The following is a 12,704-nucleotide window of genomic DNA, read 5'->3' as shown; positions in this document are numbered from 1 at the left end:
TCGACGGCGCGCTCACTACTGGAGGCGCATGCTTTGCCGAGGGCCTCTGGCCCTCGGCAAAGGACTAGAAACCCTCGGCAAAGGCTTTGCCGAGGGCTGCCCTCGGCAAAGACCCCTCGGGGAATTTTTAGACGGCGAAGGGGTCTTTGCCGAGGGCCCTTTATCGGGCACTCGGCAAAACCTTTGCCGAGGGCCAGGATCGCCCTCGGCAAAGAAAAGACGCCATCAGATGCCGGCGCCGTAGGCGGTTTCTTTGCCGAGGGCCGACCCTCGGCAAAGAAATGTTTTTTTTTAAAATTCTTTGCCGAGGGCCGGCCCTCGGCAAAGAAATGGTTTTTTTTGAATTTTTAACCCTTTGCCGAGGGCCTACTCCCTGGCCCTCGGCAAAGAAATTTTCAGGATTTTTTAAAAATTCTTTGCCGAGGGCCGGCCCTCGGCAAAGAAATGGTTTTTTGAATTTTTTTAACCCTTTGCCGAGGGCCTACTCTATGGCCCTCGGCAAAGAAATTGGCAGGATTTTTTCCAAAAAATCTTTGCCGAGGGCTATTGCTTGGGCCCTCGGCAAAGGACACTTCTTTGCCGAGGGCCTTGGTCATTGCCCTCGGCAAAGAGGCAGAAATTTAAAAATTTTTTTTGTTTTTTGCATTCCATCGACACAAGCATTTCATATATATATACATATATATATATATCACACAGAACCCATTTTCTCATAATATATGACAACCATAATTGTGAACCACAAATCACAATATATTACAACGACAAGTCACATGTTCATCATCATTCACATGTTTATTACGACAAGTTAATAAAATCCAAGCACAAGTCACAACCATAAATCACAAATCACGCTAAAGTCCAACCACATCACCTAGCACGAGTCCTCATCACGCTAGCCTATGAGACGATGGTGAAGGAAAAGCAGGATCACCCGGTGACGCACTAGCGGGTTGATTGGAACCCGCGGACTGAAGCTGCACAAAGGAGCAGAGATTGCATGTGTGAGTAATCCGGGAAAACAGTTTTGAAACTTAGAGATTGCATCTAGTATTGTAGGAATACAAAAAGATTAGACTCAATTGAAAATTTCGGCAGCACCTCCCCTGCACGGGGAGGTTTCCAAAACCTGCAAGAAACGACGGCACGAACGCCGACATCCATAACGGCACGAACGCCGACATCCACAACGGCACGAAGGCCGACATACATGCAAAGCACAAGCGAAAAGTGAACTTTCATACTTACAGGAGTAGCTGCAGGAGTAGGAGGTGGAGGAGCTGAAAACTGCACAGGTACACCCGATGCTTGCCCAAGACTTTGCATGATCACCATCATCTCCGCCATCTGCTTCTGCGCGGCCTCGAACGCGACCTTCTGGGCCTGCAGCTGTGCGGTCAGCTCCGCGTTCTGCTCTTGACTTTGCCTTTTTGTTTCTTGCAGCTCGGCCTGCAATATTTCACTCCAATGTATCAGTAATGCAAATCTAATTTAGGTGTTTAAATATGTACGTACGATGAGTAAAACATGAATTACCTGGAGTGCTTGGACCTACTGCAGTGCTGGAGACGGCCGTGGACGTATGGGCTGGCTGGAGCTCGTGCTCCGTGCTCGGATAGCGTCGAGGGAGGGAACAGTGGTGGAGTCGATGGCGCCGTCTGCAATCCACAGCCGCCCGTGCTTCTTGCCTCCTCCGAGCCTCATGATCGCCTCTGCATCAATGGGCTCAGTGCGCACATTGTAATCTTCCCCATAGATCCTCCTTACCGTTGACGTGTACTCTTGGACTTTAGTGTACACGTTCGGGTCGGAGTACACCTGGGGCGGGGCAGCCGGGTCGAAGGAGACAGAGGACGACGCCCTGCCCATGTGAGACATAGCCCACGCAGATAACTCCGAGATCTCCTCGCCCGGGTGCGCAGCCTCCTGCGAGAAAGACGGGAAGATGGTGAGAAATCAAATAGAATTGAGCGTCAAAATAAATGAAAGAAATCACTTACGTATGCTTGTTTGTATCCGGGGAGGCTACGACTACCTTGATGGTGAGTTGGACCTTGCCTCATCAGACGCTGTTCCCGCTACCTCTCGTGCGTGTCAACAAAGTCCTGTGATAACCACTTGTCCACGATCATGGCCCAGCACTCAGGATACGATCGGCACCACCAGGGAATCACCTACAAGTCATCGAGTATTTGACATATAAGAAGAAATTGAACCTACTTAATATCAGAACGAATCATTATGAATGTTATTCGCCTACCTCAAGGTACTGGTCCCGGGTCAGCGTAATCCGTCTTGCTTGAGGCTTGGGGAGGAACTGCCTAAGTACCGACCTGTAGTAGTCTATGTGGGCCTGGACGCGCCCATGGTGGTGCATCTCAGTGACATACTTCCTACAAGCTGCGGCAGCCGCCCGATCCGCCTGGGCCTCAAGTCCTTCTTCGGCCTTGAAATATTTCTGCATACAAAACCAATGTATCCATTCATTATTTCAATAAAAGATTTAACCAATGAATGCGATGTATTAAGCAATATTGTGCGAGAGAGACTTACCCAAAACTCCGCCAATACTCGCTCCTGCTTGTTGCGGTAAGTGTCATCCGTGACCAGCGCGTACCTGTCCCAGTTGGAGGCCGGCTCCCGCACCACCGGCTCTTCGGATAGTTGCACAATGCCGGGGTACCATTTCCTGCACAAAACACCAAGGATGCTTGCGGGGGTGCATGCTGGAGTACCCGACAAAACCAACCATGCCCTGCACAAGTGATTAAGAAAATTTATCAGTTTCTCATAAGATTTCCAACATATCTTATGAAGTAGTTGTGATAACATCCATAGTTACTTACCTCTTTGCCATAGGCCGTATCACTGAGCGGTTGTGAGGAAGCGGAACTGGAGGGAGGCTCGCGGGACCTCGCTCGTAGAGAGTCCGGGTAGCGGTACCCTCTCCCTCGCCCTCGAGCGCCTCGCCTCCCTCGCCCTCGAGCGCCTCGTCTCCCTCGCCCGTCTGCTGACCCCTCTCGTCCTCCGACGAGGACGAGGCCATGGCCGTCACGTGCTCCTCCTCTAGCACCTCGTCACGTGTCGTGGGAGGAGACCCCTGCCTCCTGCGGCAGCTGCCCCTGGTCCTCCTCTCATCACCTCCTGCGGACGCTACCCCGGACGATGACCCCTCACCTCGAAGGAGAGGGCGGTCTCTCCCGTAAACCGAGGGCGTGTCACGGCGTGGACGTCTGCTCGCCATCTTTGTCCAATCACCTGCAATCACAAAGAATGAACAAGACTAATTAGTACATATATTAGAAATAGATTCAAAATATATAAACAAAACATAAATTAAAAACCATAGTATTACATGTATTAGGAATAATCTTCATGATTGGGATCATAGGTCTCATCATCACTGTCAAAATTGTCCAAATGGGCAACACTATCCGAAGGTTCTATGTTGTCATCGTCGTCATTGCCTAGAAGTAATCGCTCAAGCATTGCTATGTCATTGGCATTTACCACCACATCTCCATCGACCTCGTCATCAACCGTTTCGTTGTCTACATCCATTTCGATTGCTTCGGGTAAGACTATCTCAAACGTGCCTGGTAGCCCATCTTCTTGATAGAACTGTCCATCATATGTGTTTGCGTTAAAGTTGTAATCATCATCGTTTGGGGCAGGTAGTTTACCATGTGGAGATACCTGGTGCACAATAGCCCAACCCTTAAGATCCTCTTTGTCTTGGTTGGCGTATCGAGTATAATACACTTGCACGGCCTGTTGAGCCACAATGTAGACATCTTTTCCAGGATAGATGGAATCTTCTCGAATCTCCACTAGCCCAAGATGAGGGGTTCGTCTCGTTGATCGAGGATTAAACCAGTGGCATTTGAACATGACAGGTTTAAGAGGTTCGTCTCCATAAAATGAGAGTTCATAGATTTCCTCAACTCTACCATGATAGTCGAGGCCATCAGTGCCGGACGTACAAACTCCGCTATTTGTGGTTTTTCGTTTGGGCCGAATCTGCTCGTAACTTGTTGTGTGGAAGCGATATCCGTTCATGTCATAGCCGGTAAATGACTTCACCCTAACATCACAGCCGTTTGCAACCTGTTTCAACTCGTCGCTCATGGACGAATCGGTCTGGGCCTGCAAGGTGAATCATGATAGATCGTTATATTAATCAAACGTACGATCACCTTGGACGATCGAACGTATGAGCTAAATTGGACATTACCTTTTGTTTGAACCAAGAAATGAAATCAGGCCTCCCCGCTCCCACACCCCGCAAAAAAGGGTGTCTTGTTCATGCGAGGTAGGATCCCTTGATTGATGCCAGAATTCACGAACAAATTCCCTGTCCGAACGAGAATCAATGGGGTTGGATGCAGAATAGTGATGGCATATTGAAATAAGTTCATTGAGAACTTACTTGATGAACGGCTGCACCTCGGTAAGGTTATTCAACACATATAGCATGATACTGCGCCACTCTTCATTTCCCAATAGCTTTGGGGTTGATCCACTTGCGCTGCCGAGTTGGCCTTGGAAAAGGCTCAGGGTCGATTCATTTTCGCCAGTATTGTAACGAGAGGGTGGATTATGATTGCTAGGAAGGTTCGGCTTGTAGTATAGCGTTGTGAAGTTTGTCACCTCCTCCCGAAGGCATGCCTCTGCAATGGAAGCCTCAATTCTAGCTTTATTTGTACATTTTTTGTGAAGAGTCTTTAGACATCTCTCGATCGGATAGCACCAACGGGCCTGCACAGGCCCCCCCAAACGTGCCTCGGACGGGAGGTGCACAATCAGATGTTGCATCGGCAAGAAGAAGCCGGGTGGAAAGATCTTCTCCAGCTTACAGAGCAACACAGGTGCCGCTTTTTCCAAGTCCTGAGCGATGGTCCGAGATATCTCCTTGGCACAAAGCTAGCGGAAGAAAAAGCTCAACTCTGCCAGCACTTGCCAGACATGCTCAGGGACATAGCCTCGGACCATCGCCGGAAGAAGCCGCTCAATCCATATGTGGTAGTCATGACTCTTCATCCCGTTGACTCACAGAGTGCCTAAGTTCACTCCCCTGCTAATATTCGCTGCATATCCATCTGGAAACATTAACATCTGCATCCATTTTAGTACCTCCCTCCTTTGATCAATCTGCAAGACGAAATTGACCTTAGGCCTTTTCCAGTTCTTATTTCGGCCACTAGGAGGCTGCATCGCTTGATTCGGTCTATCGCACAACGTCGCTAGGTCCACTCTAGCCTTAACGTTGTCCTTAGACTTGTCAGTGTCCATGAGAGTTCCCCAAAGTGCCTCGGCGATATTCTTTTCAGTGTGCATTACATCAATGTTATGTGGCAGAAGAAGGTCATCGAAATAGGGGAGCCTCGTCAAGCCGGATTTATGAGTCCACATATGTTCCTCACCATATCCCACAAAACCACCTTCTTCATTGGGCACGAGAGCATCTATCTGAACATGAACCTCGGCACCAGTCGTCAAGTGCGGTTTAGGGTCTGTCACTGTGACACCTTTCGTAAAGCTGTTGATGTCTTCTCTAAATTCATGGTTTAGAGGGAGGAACTGACGATGCTGGTCGAACGACGAATACTTGCCACCCTTCTTCAACCAAATGAACCTCACGGCTTCCTTGCATACTGGGCATGGGAACTTCCCGTGAACACACCAGGCGGCGAATAACCCATATGCCAGGAAGTCATGCAGGGAGTAGTGGTACCAAACATGCATTTTGAAGCTTGTCTTTGTAGCTCGATCGTATGTCCATACCCCCTTCTCCCAAGCGTGGATCAATTCATCAATCACAGGCTCCATGAACACACCATATTACTCCCCGGGTGTCCAGGAATTATCAACGACAAGAATACGTTATGCCGTTGAAAGGAGATGCTTGGAGGGAGATTGAGGGGGATAACAAAAACGGGCCAGCATGTGTATGGGGCAGCCATCATTCCATAAGGATTGAACCCATCTGTTGCCAGTGCGACACGTACATTACGAGCCTCAGCTGCTTTGTCACGATGTTTGTCATTGAAATACGTCCATGCTTCAGCATCAGACGGATGTACCATCTTCCCAGGATTGTACCGTTTGCCATCTTTGTGCCATGTCATCTGTTTCGCGGATTCCTCAGTCATGAATAGCCGTTGGATCCTCGGTAGGAAAGGAAGGTGACATAGCACTCTCGCGGGGATCGAAAGCTGCTTCTTCTGACCATCACCAGAGTCTACCTCTAGGTACCTGGAGGATTTACACTTCAGACAGTAATTTGCATCCTTATGTTCTTTCCTAAATAGGACGCACCCCTTCGGACAAACATGTATCTTGTCATACGGCATCTTAAGCATACGAAGGAGTTTCTCTGCCTCGTACAAGTTCGTCGGCAAAGTGTGCTTCTCCGGTAGCATGGTGCCAAACACGGCCAACATCTTATCGAAGCCTTCTCGACTCAGGTTTAACTCGGCCTTCAACCCCATTACGCGTCCAATCGCATCTAGCTGAGAAATCATTGTACGCTCGTGAAGGGGTTTCTGTGCCGAGTCCAACATTTTGTAGAAGTCCTTTGCGGATTCCTCCATCTCCTCCTTCTCACGTCGTTCAGCGAAGTGAGCTTGGTGGGCGTCATCTAGCATGTCTGCTACCCCGGCATCATCATCAAAAGCCTCGAGGCGTGCTCTCACCACCTCCGCTCTTATACGATCTGCTTCACCATGGTAGATCCACTGCTGGTAGCCAGGCATATAACCATTGAACACAAGATGTCTACCCATGGTCTTCTCGTCTACTTTTCTCCTATTGTCACATTTGCTGCAGGGACACCAAACTAGAGAATGTCCTCCTGCTCCTGGGCCAAATGCATGTTTCAAGAAACCATCTGTCCCCCTTCACCCATTCATAGTCGTAGTCACTCCCGCTTCTCCAGCCCGTGTACATCCACTGACGGTCCTCCATCCTTTAACATTTACAGCATAGAGTTTCGTGACCATCAATTGCATCTACGCGGTGTTCCTACTGTCTAATAGGTGAGGATAGGTCCTAATCCCACCCGCGGATGCGTAGATGAGGTCAGTTTCCATGCTCCGCTCCTCTCCGAGACAGAATTTCGACAGCACCTCCCCGCTGTTCTCCCGATACACGTCCTGCAAGGGAGAGTGTGTATCCGGAGAACAACAGGGAGGTGTTGCCGAAACTCCTTCCCGGACCGGAGTGGACCATGGAAACTAACCCATCAACGCATCCACGGGCTGTCCAAAAAACGTGGACAATCCGAAACAGATACGGTCGCAGATACGCAAAGATCCGCATACCTACGACCGTATCTCTTTCGGACGGGAGACGCCTAACTGGGTTACGCGCGGGCTACGACAGACATGCGCAAAAAGAGGTTATTTATACCTAGGGTGTCGGTGAAGTAAGGCTAGCGGGGCAGTGGCGAATCGACGCAGTGGCGAGGCGACGCAGTGACGGCAGAACCGCGACGTCGACGAAGACGATCGGGGTCCTCCGGGTCCCCTCCGACGTACTCTTCTCCTGCATAAAAAGACAATAGGTTATTTTTTGTTCAAAATTTCGGCAGCACCTCCCCTGCACGGGGAGATTTCCAAAACCTGCAAAAAAACGACACGATGGCCGACATTCACAACGGCACGAAGGCCGACAACCACAACGGCACGAAGGCCCTCATATCAACTTACAGCACAAAGGCCCACACAACCAAAACGGCACGAAGGCCGACAACCACAACGGCACGAAGGCCCTCATAACAACTTACGGCACGAAGGCCCACACAACCACATACGGCACGAAGGCCGACAACGAGAGTTTTACCTAGGGTTGCGGTGGAGTCGGGCGTCGCGGTGCGGAGGTCACTTTCTTCTCCGGCGAGGTCGAGCAGCGTCGGAGTACTCCTCTCCCCCTCTTCCCTTTCTTCTCTCCTTTTCCCCTTCTTTTCCTTCTCTTCCCCTTCCTCCTTCTCCTCTTCTTCTCCTTTTCTTCCCCTTCCTCCTTCTCCTCTTCTCCTTCTATTCTTCCTCCAACTTCACCCTCTGCCTCCTCCCCTCCAACAGCAGCCGGCGACAGAGGCGGCCTGGGGGCTGGGGTCGGGGTGGGAAGGCCGGTGAGGGGGAGCCACCGGAGGGCCGGCCGGGGCGGTCGACCTCCCCTTGCTCGACGGAGATGGGGAACGGAGGCAGGGTGCGACCTCGGCCGCCACTGGGCGTGGTGGGGCGGCGGGGCGCGCTGGTGGGGCGCCGGGGCGCGCTGGACGGCCGAGGGCGGGGCGGTGGGCGCGCGGCGCGACAGCGGGCGCGCGGCGCGGTGGTGGAGGCGCAGGGCGACCCGCGTGCACGCGCGGCGGTGGGGCGCGCGGGGCTGCCGGGCTCGGGGCGGCCAGGCGCGCGGCGGCGGGGCTAGCGGCGGCGGTGCTGGAGGCGCGGGGCAGCCCGGGTGCGCGCGCGGGGCGGCCGGGCTCGGGGCAGACGGCGCGCGCGGCAGCGGGCGCGCGGCGGCGGGGTGCGCGGCGGCGGTGGTGGACGCGCGGGGGCCGGCCTCGAGCGGGCGCGTGGGGAGGGAGACGGTCGACGTTTTTTTTTAAATTTTCGATCGGCCGATTTAGGGCTGCGTCCCGATTTAGGGTTTGGTCCTTTGCCGTGGGCCCAGATGCACGGCCCTCGGCAAAGATTTTTTATTTTTATTTTTAAAATTCTTTGCCGAGGGCCACGGGGAAGGCCCTCGGCAAAGAGCCCTCAGCAATTTTTTTAGTGTTCGGTCCTTTGCCGAGGGCCCAGATCCACGGCCCTCGGCAAAGATTTTTTATTTTTATTTTTAAAATTCTTTGCCGAGGGCCACAGGTCAGGCCCTCGGCAAAGAGCCCTCGGCAATTTTTTTTTTGGTTTTTTAGCCCAGTTTTTTTGTGGTGCTACAATACATTGTTTTGCACTCAATTTTAAAATTCAGGCCAATTTTGATTTTGTTTTGTATATTTCCTTAATTTATTTCGATTCTTTGATTTTTTTTTGAATATGTCAAATTTGAACTGCAGGTGCATGGAATATTGCAATGTAGTGTTTCGAAAAATGTTATTCATGTTAATTGGTGCATGTTGAGTCCCTATCCACGAGCTCGCATCAAATTTTCACGCATCTTGTTCGCGTAACATGGCGACCGACTTGCCGGGAAAGTGTTTTAAAATTATATAAAATCCATACGAAGTCCGAAAATCACGAAACTTGGCGAGATGTCATGTTATCGCATGTGTAGGCTGTGGTAAAAAATTGAGAAGGGTTCGAGCGAGTTGTGACGTCGGATGCCTGAAACCCAGACATCTCCAGATCACATGTGGAGATGTCTGGGTTTCAGGCATCCGACGTCGCAAGTCGCTCGAACCCTTCTCAATTTTTTACCACAGCCTACACATGCGATAACATGACATCTCGCCAAGTTTTGTGATTTTCGGACTTCGTATGGATTTTATATAATTTTAAAACACTTTCCCGGCAAGTCGGTCGCCATGTTACGCGAACAAGATGCGTGAAAATTTGATGCGAGCTCGTGGATAGGGACTCAACATGCACCAATTAACATGAATAACATTTTTCGAAACACTACATTGCAATATTCTATGCACCTGCAGTTCAAATTTGACATATTCAAAAAAAATCAAAGAATCGAAATAAATTAAGGAAATATACAAAACAAAATCAAAATTGGCCTGAATTTTAAAATTGAGTTCAAAACAATGTATTGTAGTACCACAAAAAAACTGGGCTAAAAAACAAAAAAAAAAAAAAATTGCCGAGGGCTCTTTGCCGAGGGCCTGACCTGTGGCCCTCGGCAAAGAATTTTAAAAATAAAAATAAAAAATCTTTGCCGAGGGCCTATCCTGGCCCTCGGCAAAGGTCTTCTTTGCTGAGGGCCTAGCCTCGGACCCTCGGCAAAGCCGATTTATAAAAAAAAATTTGGCCGAAAACTGGTTTTTAAAAAATCTTTGCCAAGGGCCTGGTCTGGGGCCCTCAGCAAAGACTTAAAAAAAAATTTGCCGAACCTTTGCCGAGGGCCTAACGGGTGGCCCTCGGCAAAGTTTGACGGGAAATGGCCGCCGTGACCCAACGGGCCTACTTTGCCGAGGGCATCTTTGCCGAGGGCCGAGGCCCTCGGCAAAGATTTGATTTGCCGTGGGCCTGTCTTTACCGAGGGTCGTACCCTCGGCAAAGGCCTCTTTGCCGAGGGCCGTTCTTTGCCGAGGGCTCCTGTGTCTGGCCCTCGGCAAAGAGTATCTTTGCCGAGTGCCCGATATTTGGCCTTCGGCAAAGCCTCAGGCCCTCGGCAAAGTATGCGTTTCCAGTAGTGGCTGGTGGCTGGTAGCACGCGCAAAGCTCGTCGGCTTGGCCACCACAACCTCTGTCCCGCAGTTCCGCATCGAAGTCATCGACGACGGCCACAGAACGAATGGATCGGAACGATTCGGTGGGAAGCGACGTCCGTCCATCTGGATACTCGGGCTATATCATTATCGTTTGTTAATTGGTCAATGCAATAGGTTGGTGCTATAGAATATTGAATACACAATTATCGTTCTATTTTTCTAGACTGTAAGGGTCTATCTTTTAGTTTAGAACAGGACCTTAACATTTGCAGGCATGGCCCTGTCTGTAATCAGTTGATGCTACAAAAGTCAGAAACCAGACACTATCCTAGCTAGTACGTGCTTGGTCAAGGGTATTCACTAGTAACTAACTTGTCACTCCAATGACAGATGGTCCTCGCCCGTATTGATGTGGTGGGATGACTAGCAATGCTTCATCTTATCTGTGACACTCTCAGATCCATGGCAGACACATGTGATTCCAATATGGGATCAACTACTTCGTTGCAGAAATATTCACGGTGCTGATGCGGAAACCTTCATTGCAAGATATGGGTGTTTATTTAGATGAGTAAATGCATAGCAATGTAAAAGCACCTACCATCAATTGCCATTATACTATAGCAGTGATAAGAAAAGTATGCAACCACCTCCTGCTCAATATATATAGTAGGACCTGGTCTCCTCTTCCACCTCTAGCTCAACGAAATGTCCAACAAAACAGGCATAGTATTGGCCAAAAGAAAGAGGATAGATGGATAAAGAGTAGAGCTGGAAACAAAGGCGCATGCATGATTTGTTAGGAATGGGAGGCCAAAGGAAAATGGACACTAGATACATACCTAATCTGAGGGCCAACAGAAGTGCACATCCTGGCTAAGGTTTGACTTTGTCGACATGCTGAATGGATGTGGGAATTATTACCATGCTGACACCAGTTCAATCCCTGTTTCCTTTGATGTGGGAATATGTGGGAATTATTACCAGGCTGCGTAGTACCAGATTGGTGAATGGTGATTGCCGGCTTTCTGCAATAAAATTAGTAAGAACGAAGAAGCATGCAGGATCTCAGTCTTGGACCCGTTAGTGGCATCAATCAGACAGGACTGCTCGACCTGGACACAGCAGATTGATGCTGCTCGATCCAGTCTCGTGTTAGCGACATGCTTCTGAAGACCGTCAGCTGCGTCAGCTAGCTTCAATTGGTCACCATTCCACATATATCTGCTTGCAACGGGAGATAAAGAGGGGACACATGAAAACACTGTAATGCAATTCTTCTGCTAATCATTCAGAGTTTGGTCCCCATTCTTCTTGCCTTGGTCTGTTCTTTCCTCATCTCCATGTTATCCTCACGATTTGTACGATGGTATCAGATTCCTCGTCCACCGTGATTCCGATCCCTCCCAGCACCACTTCACGTGGTTCCAGGCTTCCCGCCGTGCCATGCACCTGAATTTGAAGCCGGTTCTCGATGGATTCGGACGCCAGTTCAACAACCACGACACCAAAAGGGACCGCCGCTTCGCCAACTTGAACATTGCTTGTGTCGCCCGTGACACCGTCATGGACCAGTTGTCACACCCGATTTTAAGGATAAAATAGGATGCAAAATTTTATGTGCACCCAGAGATCAGTCACACATATAAGCCGACAAATTATAAATAGTATCATCACAAGTGTTTATTATATCACGAATAATAAGACAGAGTCTTCACATAAATGTAGCGGAAGTATAAAGAAAAGATCTCTCGCGGAAGCTCCATATCACAGGGACGTCAACTGGTTGACCATAAGTCTAGTATTCCTCAGGAAAATCGTCATTACCATAACCATCTATTACCCATCCGGGAATTTTATCCAAATAATGAAAATAAACAAGCGTAAGTACGTGTCGTACTCAACAAGTGTAACATGGGGTTCATGAGCCTCAAAAGGCTTGACACAAGTTTAACAGCATTCAGCTTTTAATTGTCATAATTTTAGCATAAGAGTAGCAACAAGTTGTCTTAATTCCCAAAGTAAAACACATGATCAATGTAAACAAGAATAATGAATAGCATAAACAAATAATTCTTAGTGATCATCTATACTATAAGGGTTCCAAGGCCGCTCGTGACCGTGAGCACGGCTGATATACCAGTTTTACACTCTATAGAGGTTGTACACTTTCACTGTGAGTCGTGATTTACCCTTTCGCCCGAGGTAGCTAATCTCTTGACCCACTTCCATGGAAGGTTGGTAGGGTTCATTATGAAGCCTTCAAAGGTACGTCTAATAAGTTAGGGCCATTAGATTCACTCGGAGATATAGGAACCCCCCCTTC

The 12,704-nt window shown here is 49.4% G+C and overlaps 1 long non-coding RNA gene across 1 annotated transcript; it reads right to left on the bottom strand.

Annotated features, from left to right (window-relative positions):
* Positions 1–3,152: 3,152 nt before the first annotated feature.
* On the bottom strand, positions 3,153–7,891 carry LOC136483220 (uncharacterized). Its single transcript, XR_010765357.1, has 3 exons — positions 7,843–7,891; positions 7,411–7,545; positions 3,153–3,258 (listed from the first exon to the last, which is right to left on the bottom strand). It is a non-coding gene; the product is annotated as an uncharacterized lncRNA (long non-coding RNA).
* Positions 7,892–12,704: the final 4,813 nt, after the last annotated feature.

This window comes from Miscanthus floridulus, chromosome 9 (genome assembly GCF_019320115.1).
Source record: "Miscanthus floridulus cultivar M001 chromosome 9, ASM1932011v1, whole genome shotgun sequence".
Lineage (NCBI taxonomy): Eukaryota > Viridiplantae > Streptophyta > Magnoliopsida > Poales > Poaceae > Miscanthus > Miscanthus floridulus.
Note: the sequence above shows the minus strand (reverse complement) of the source record. Positions and strands in the feature narration are given on the sequence as shown.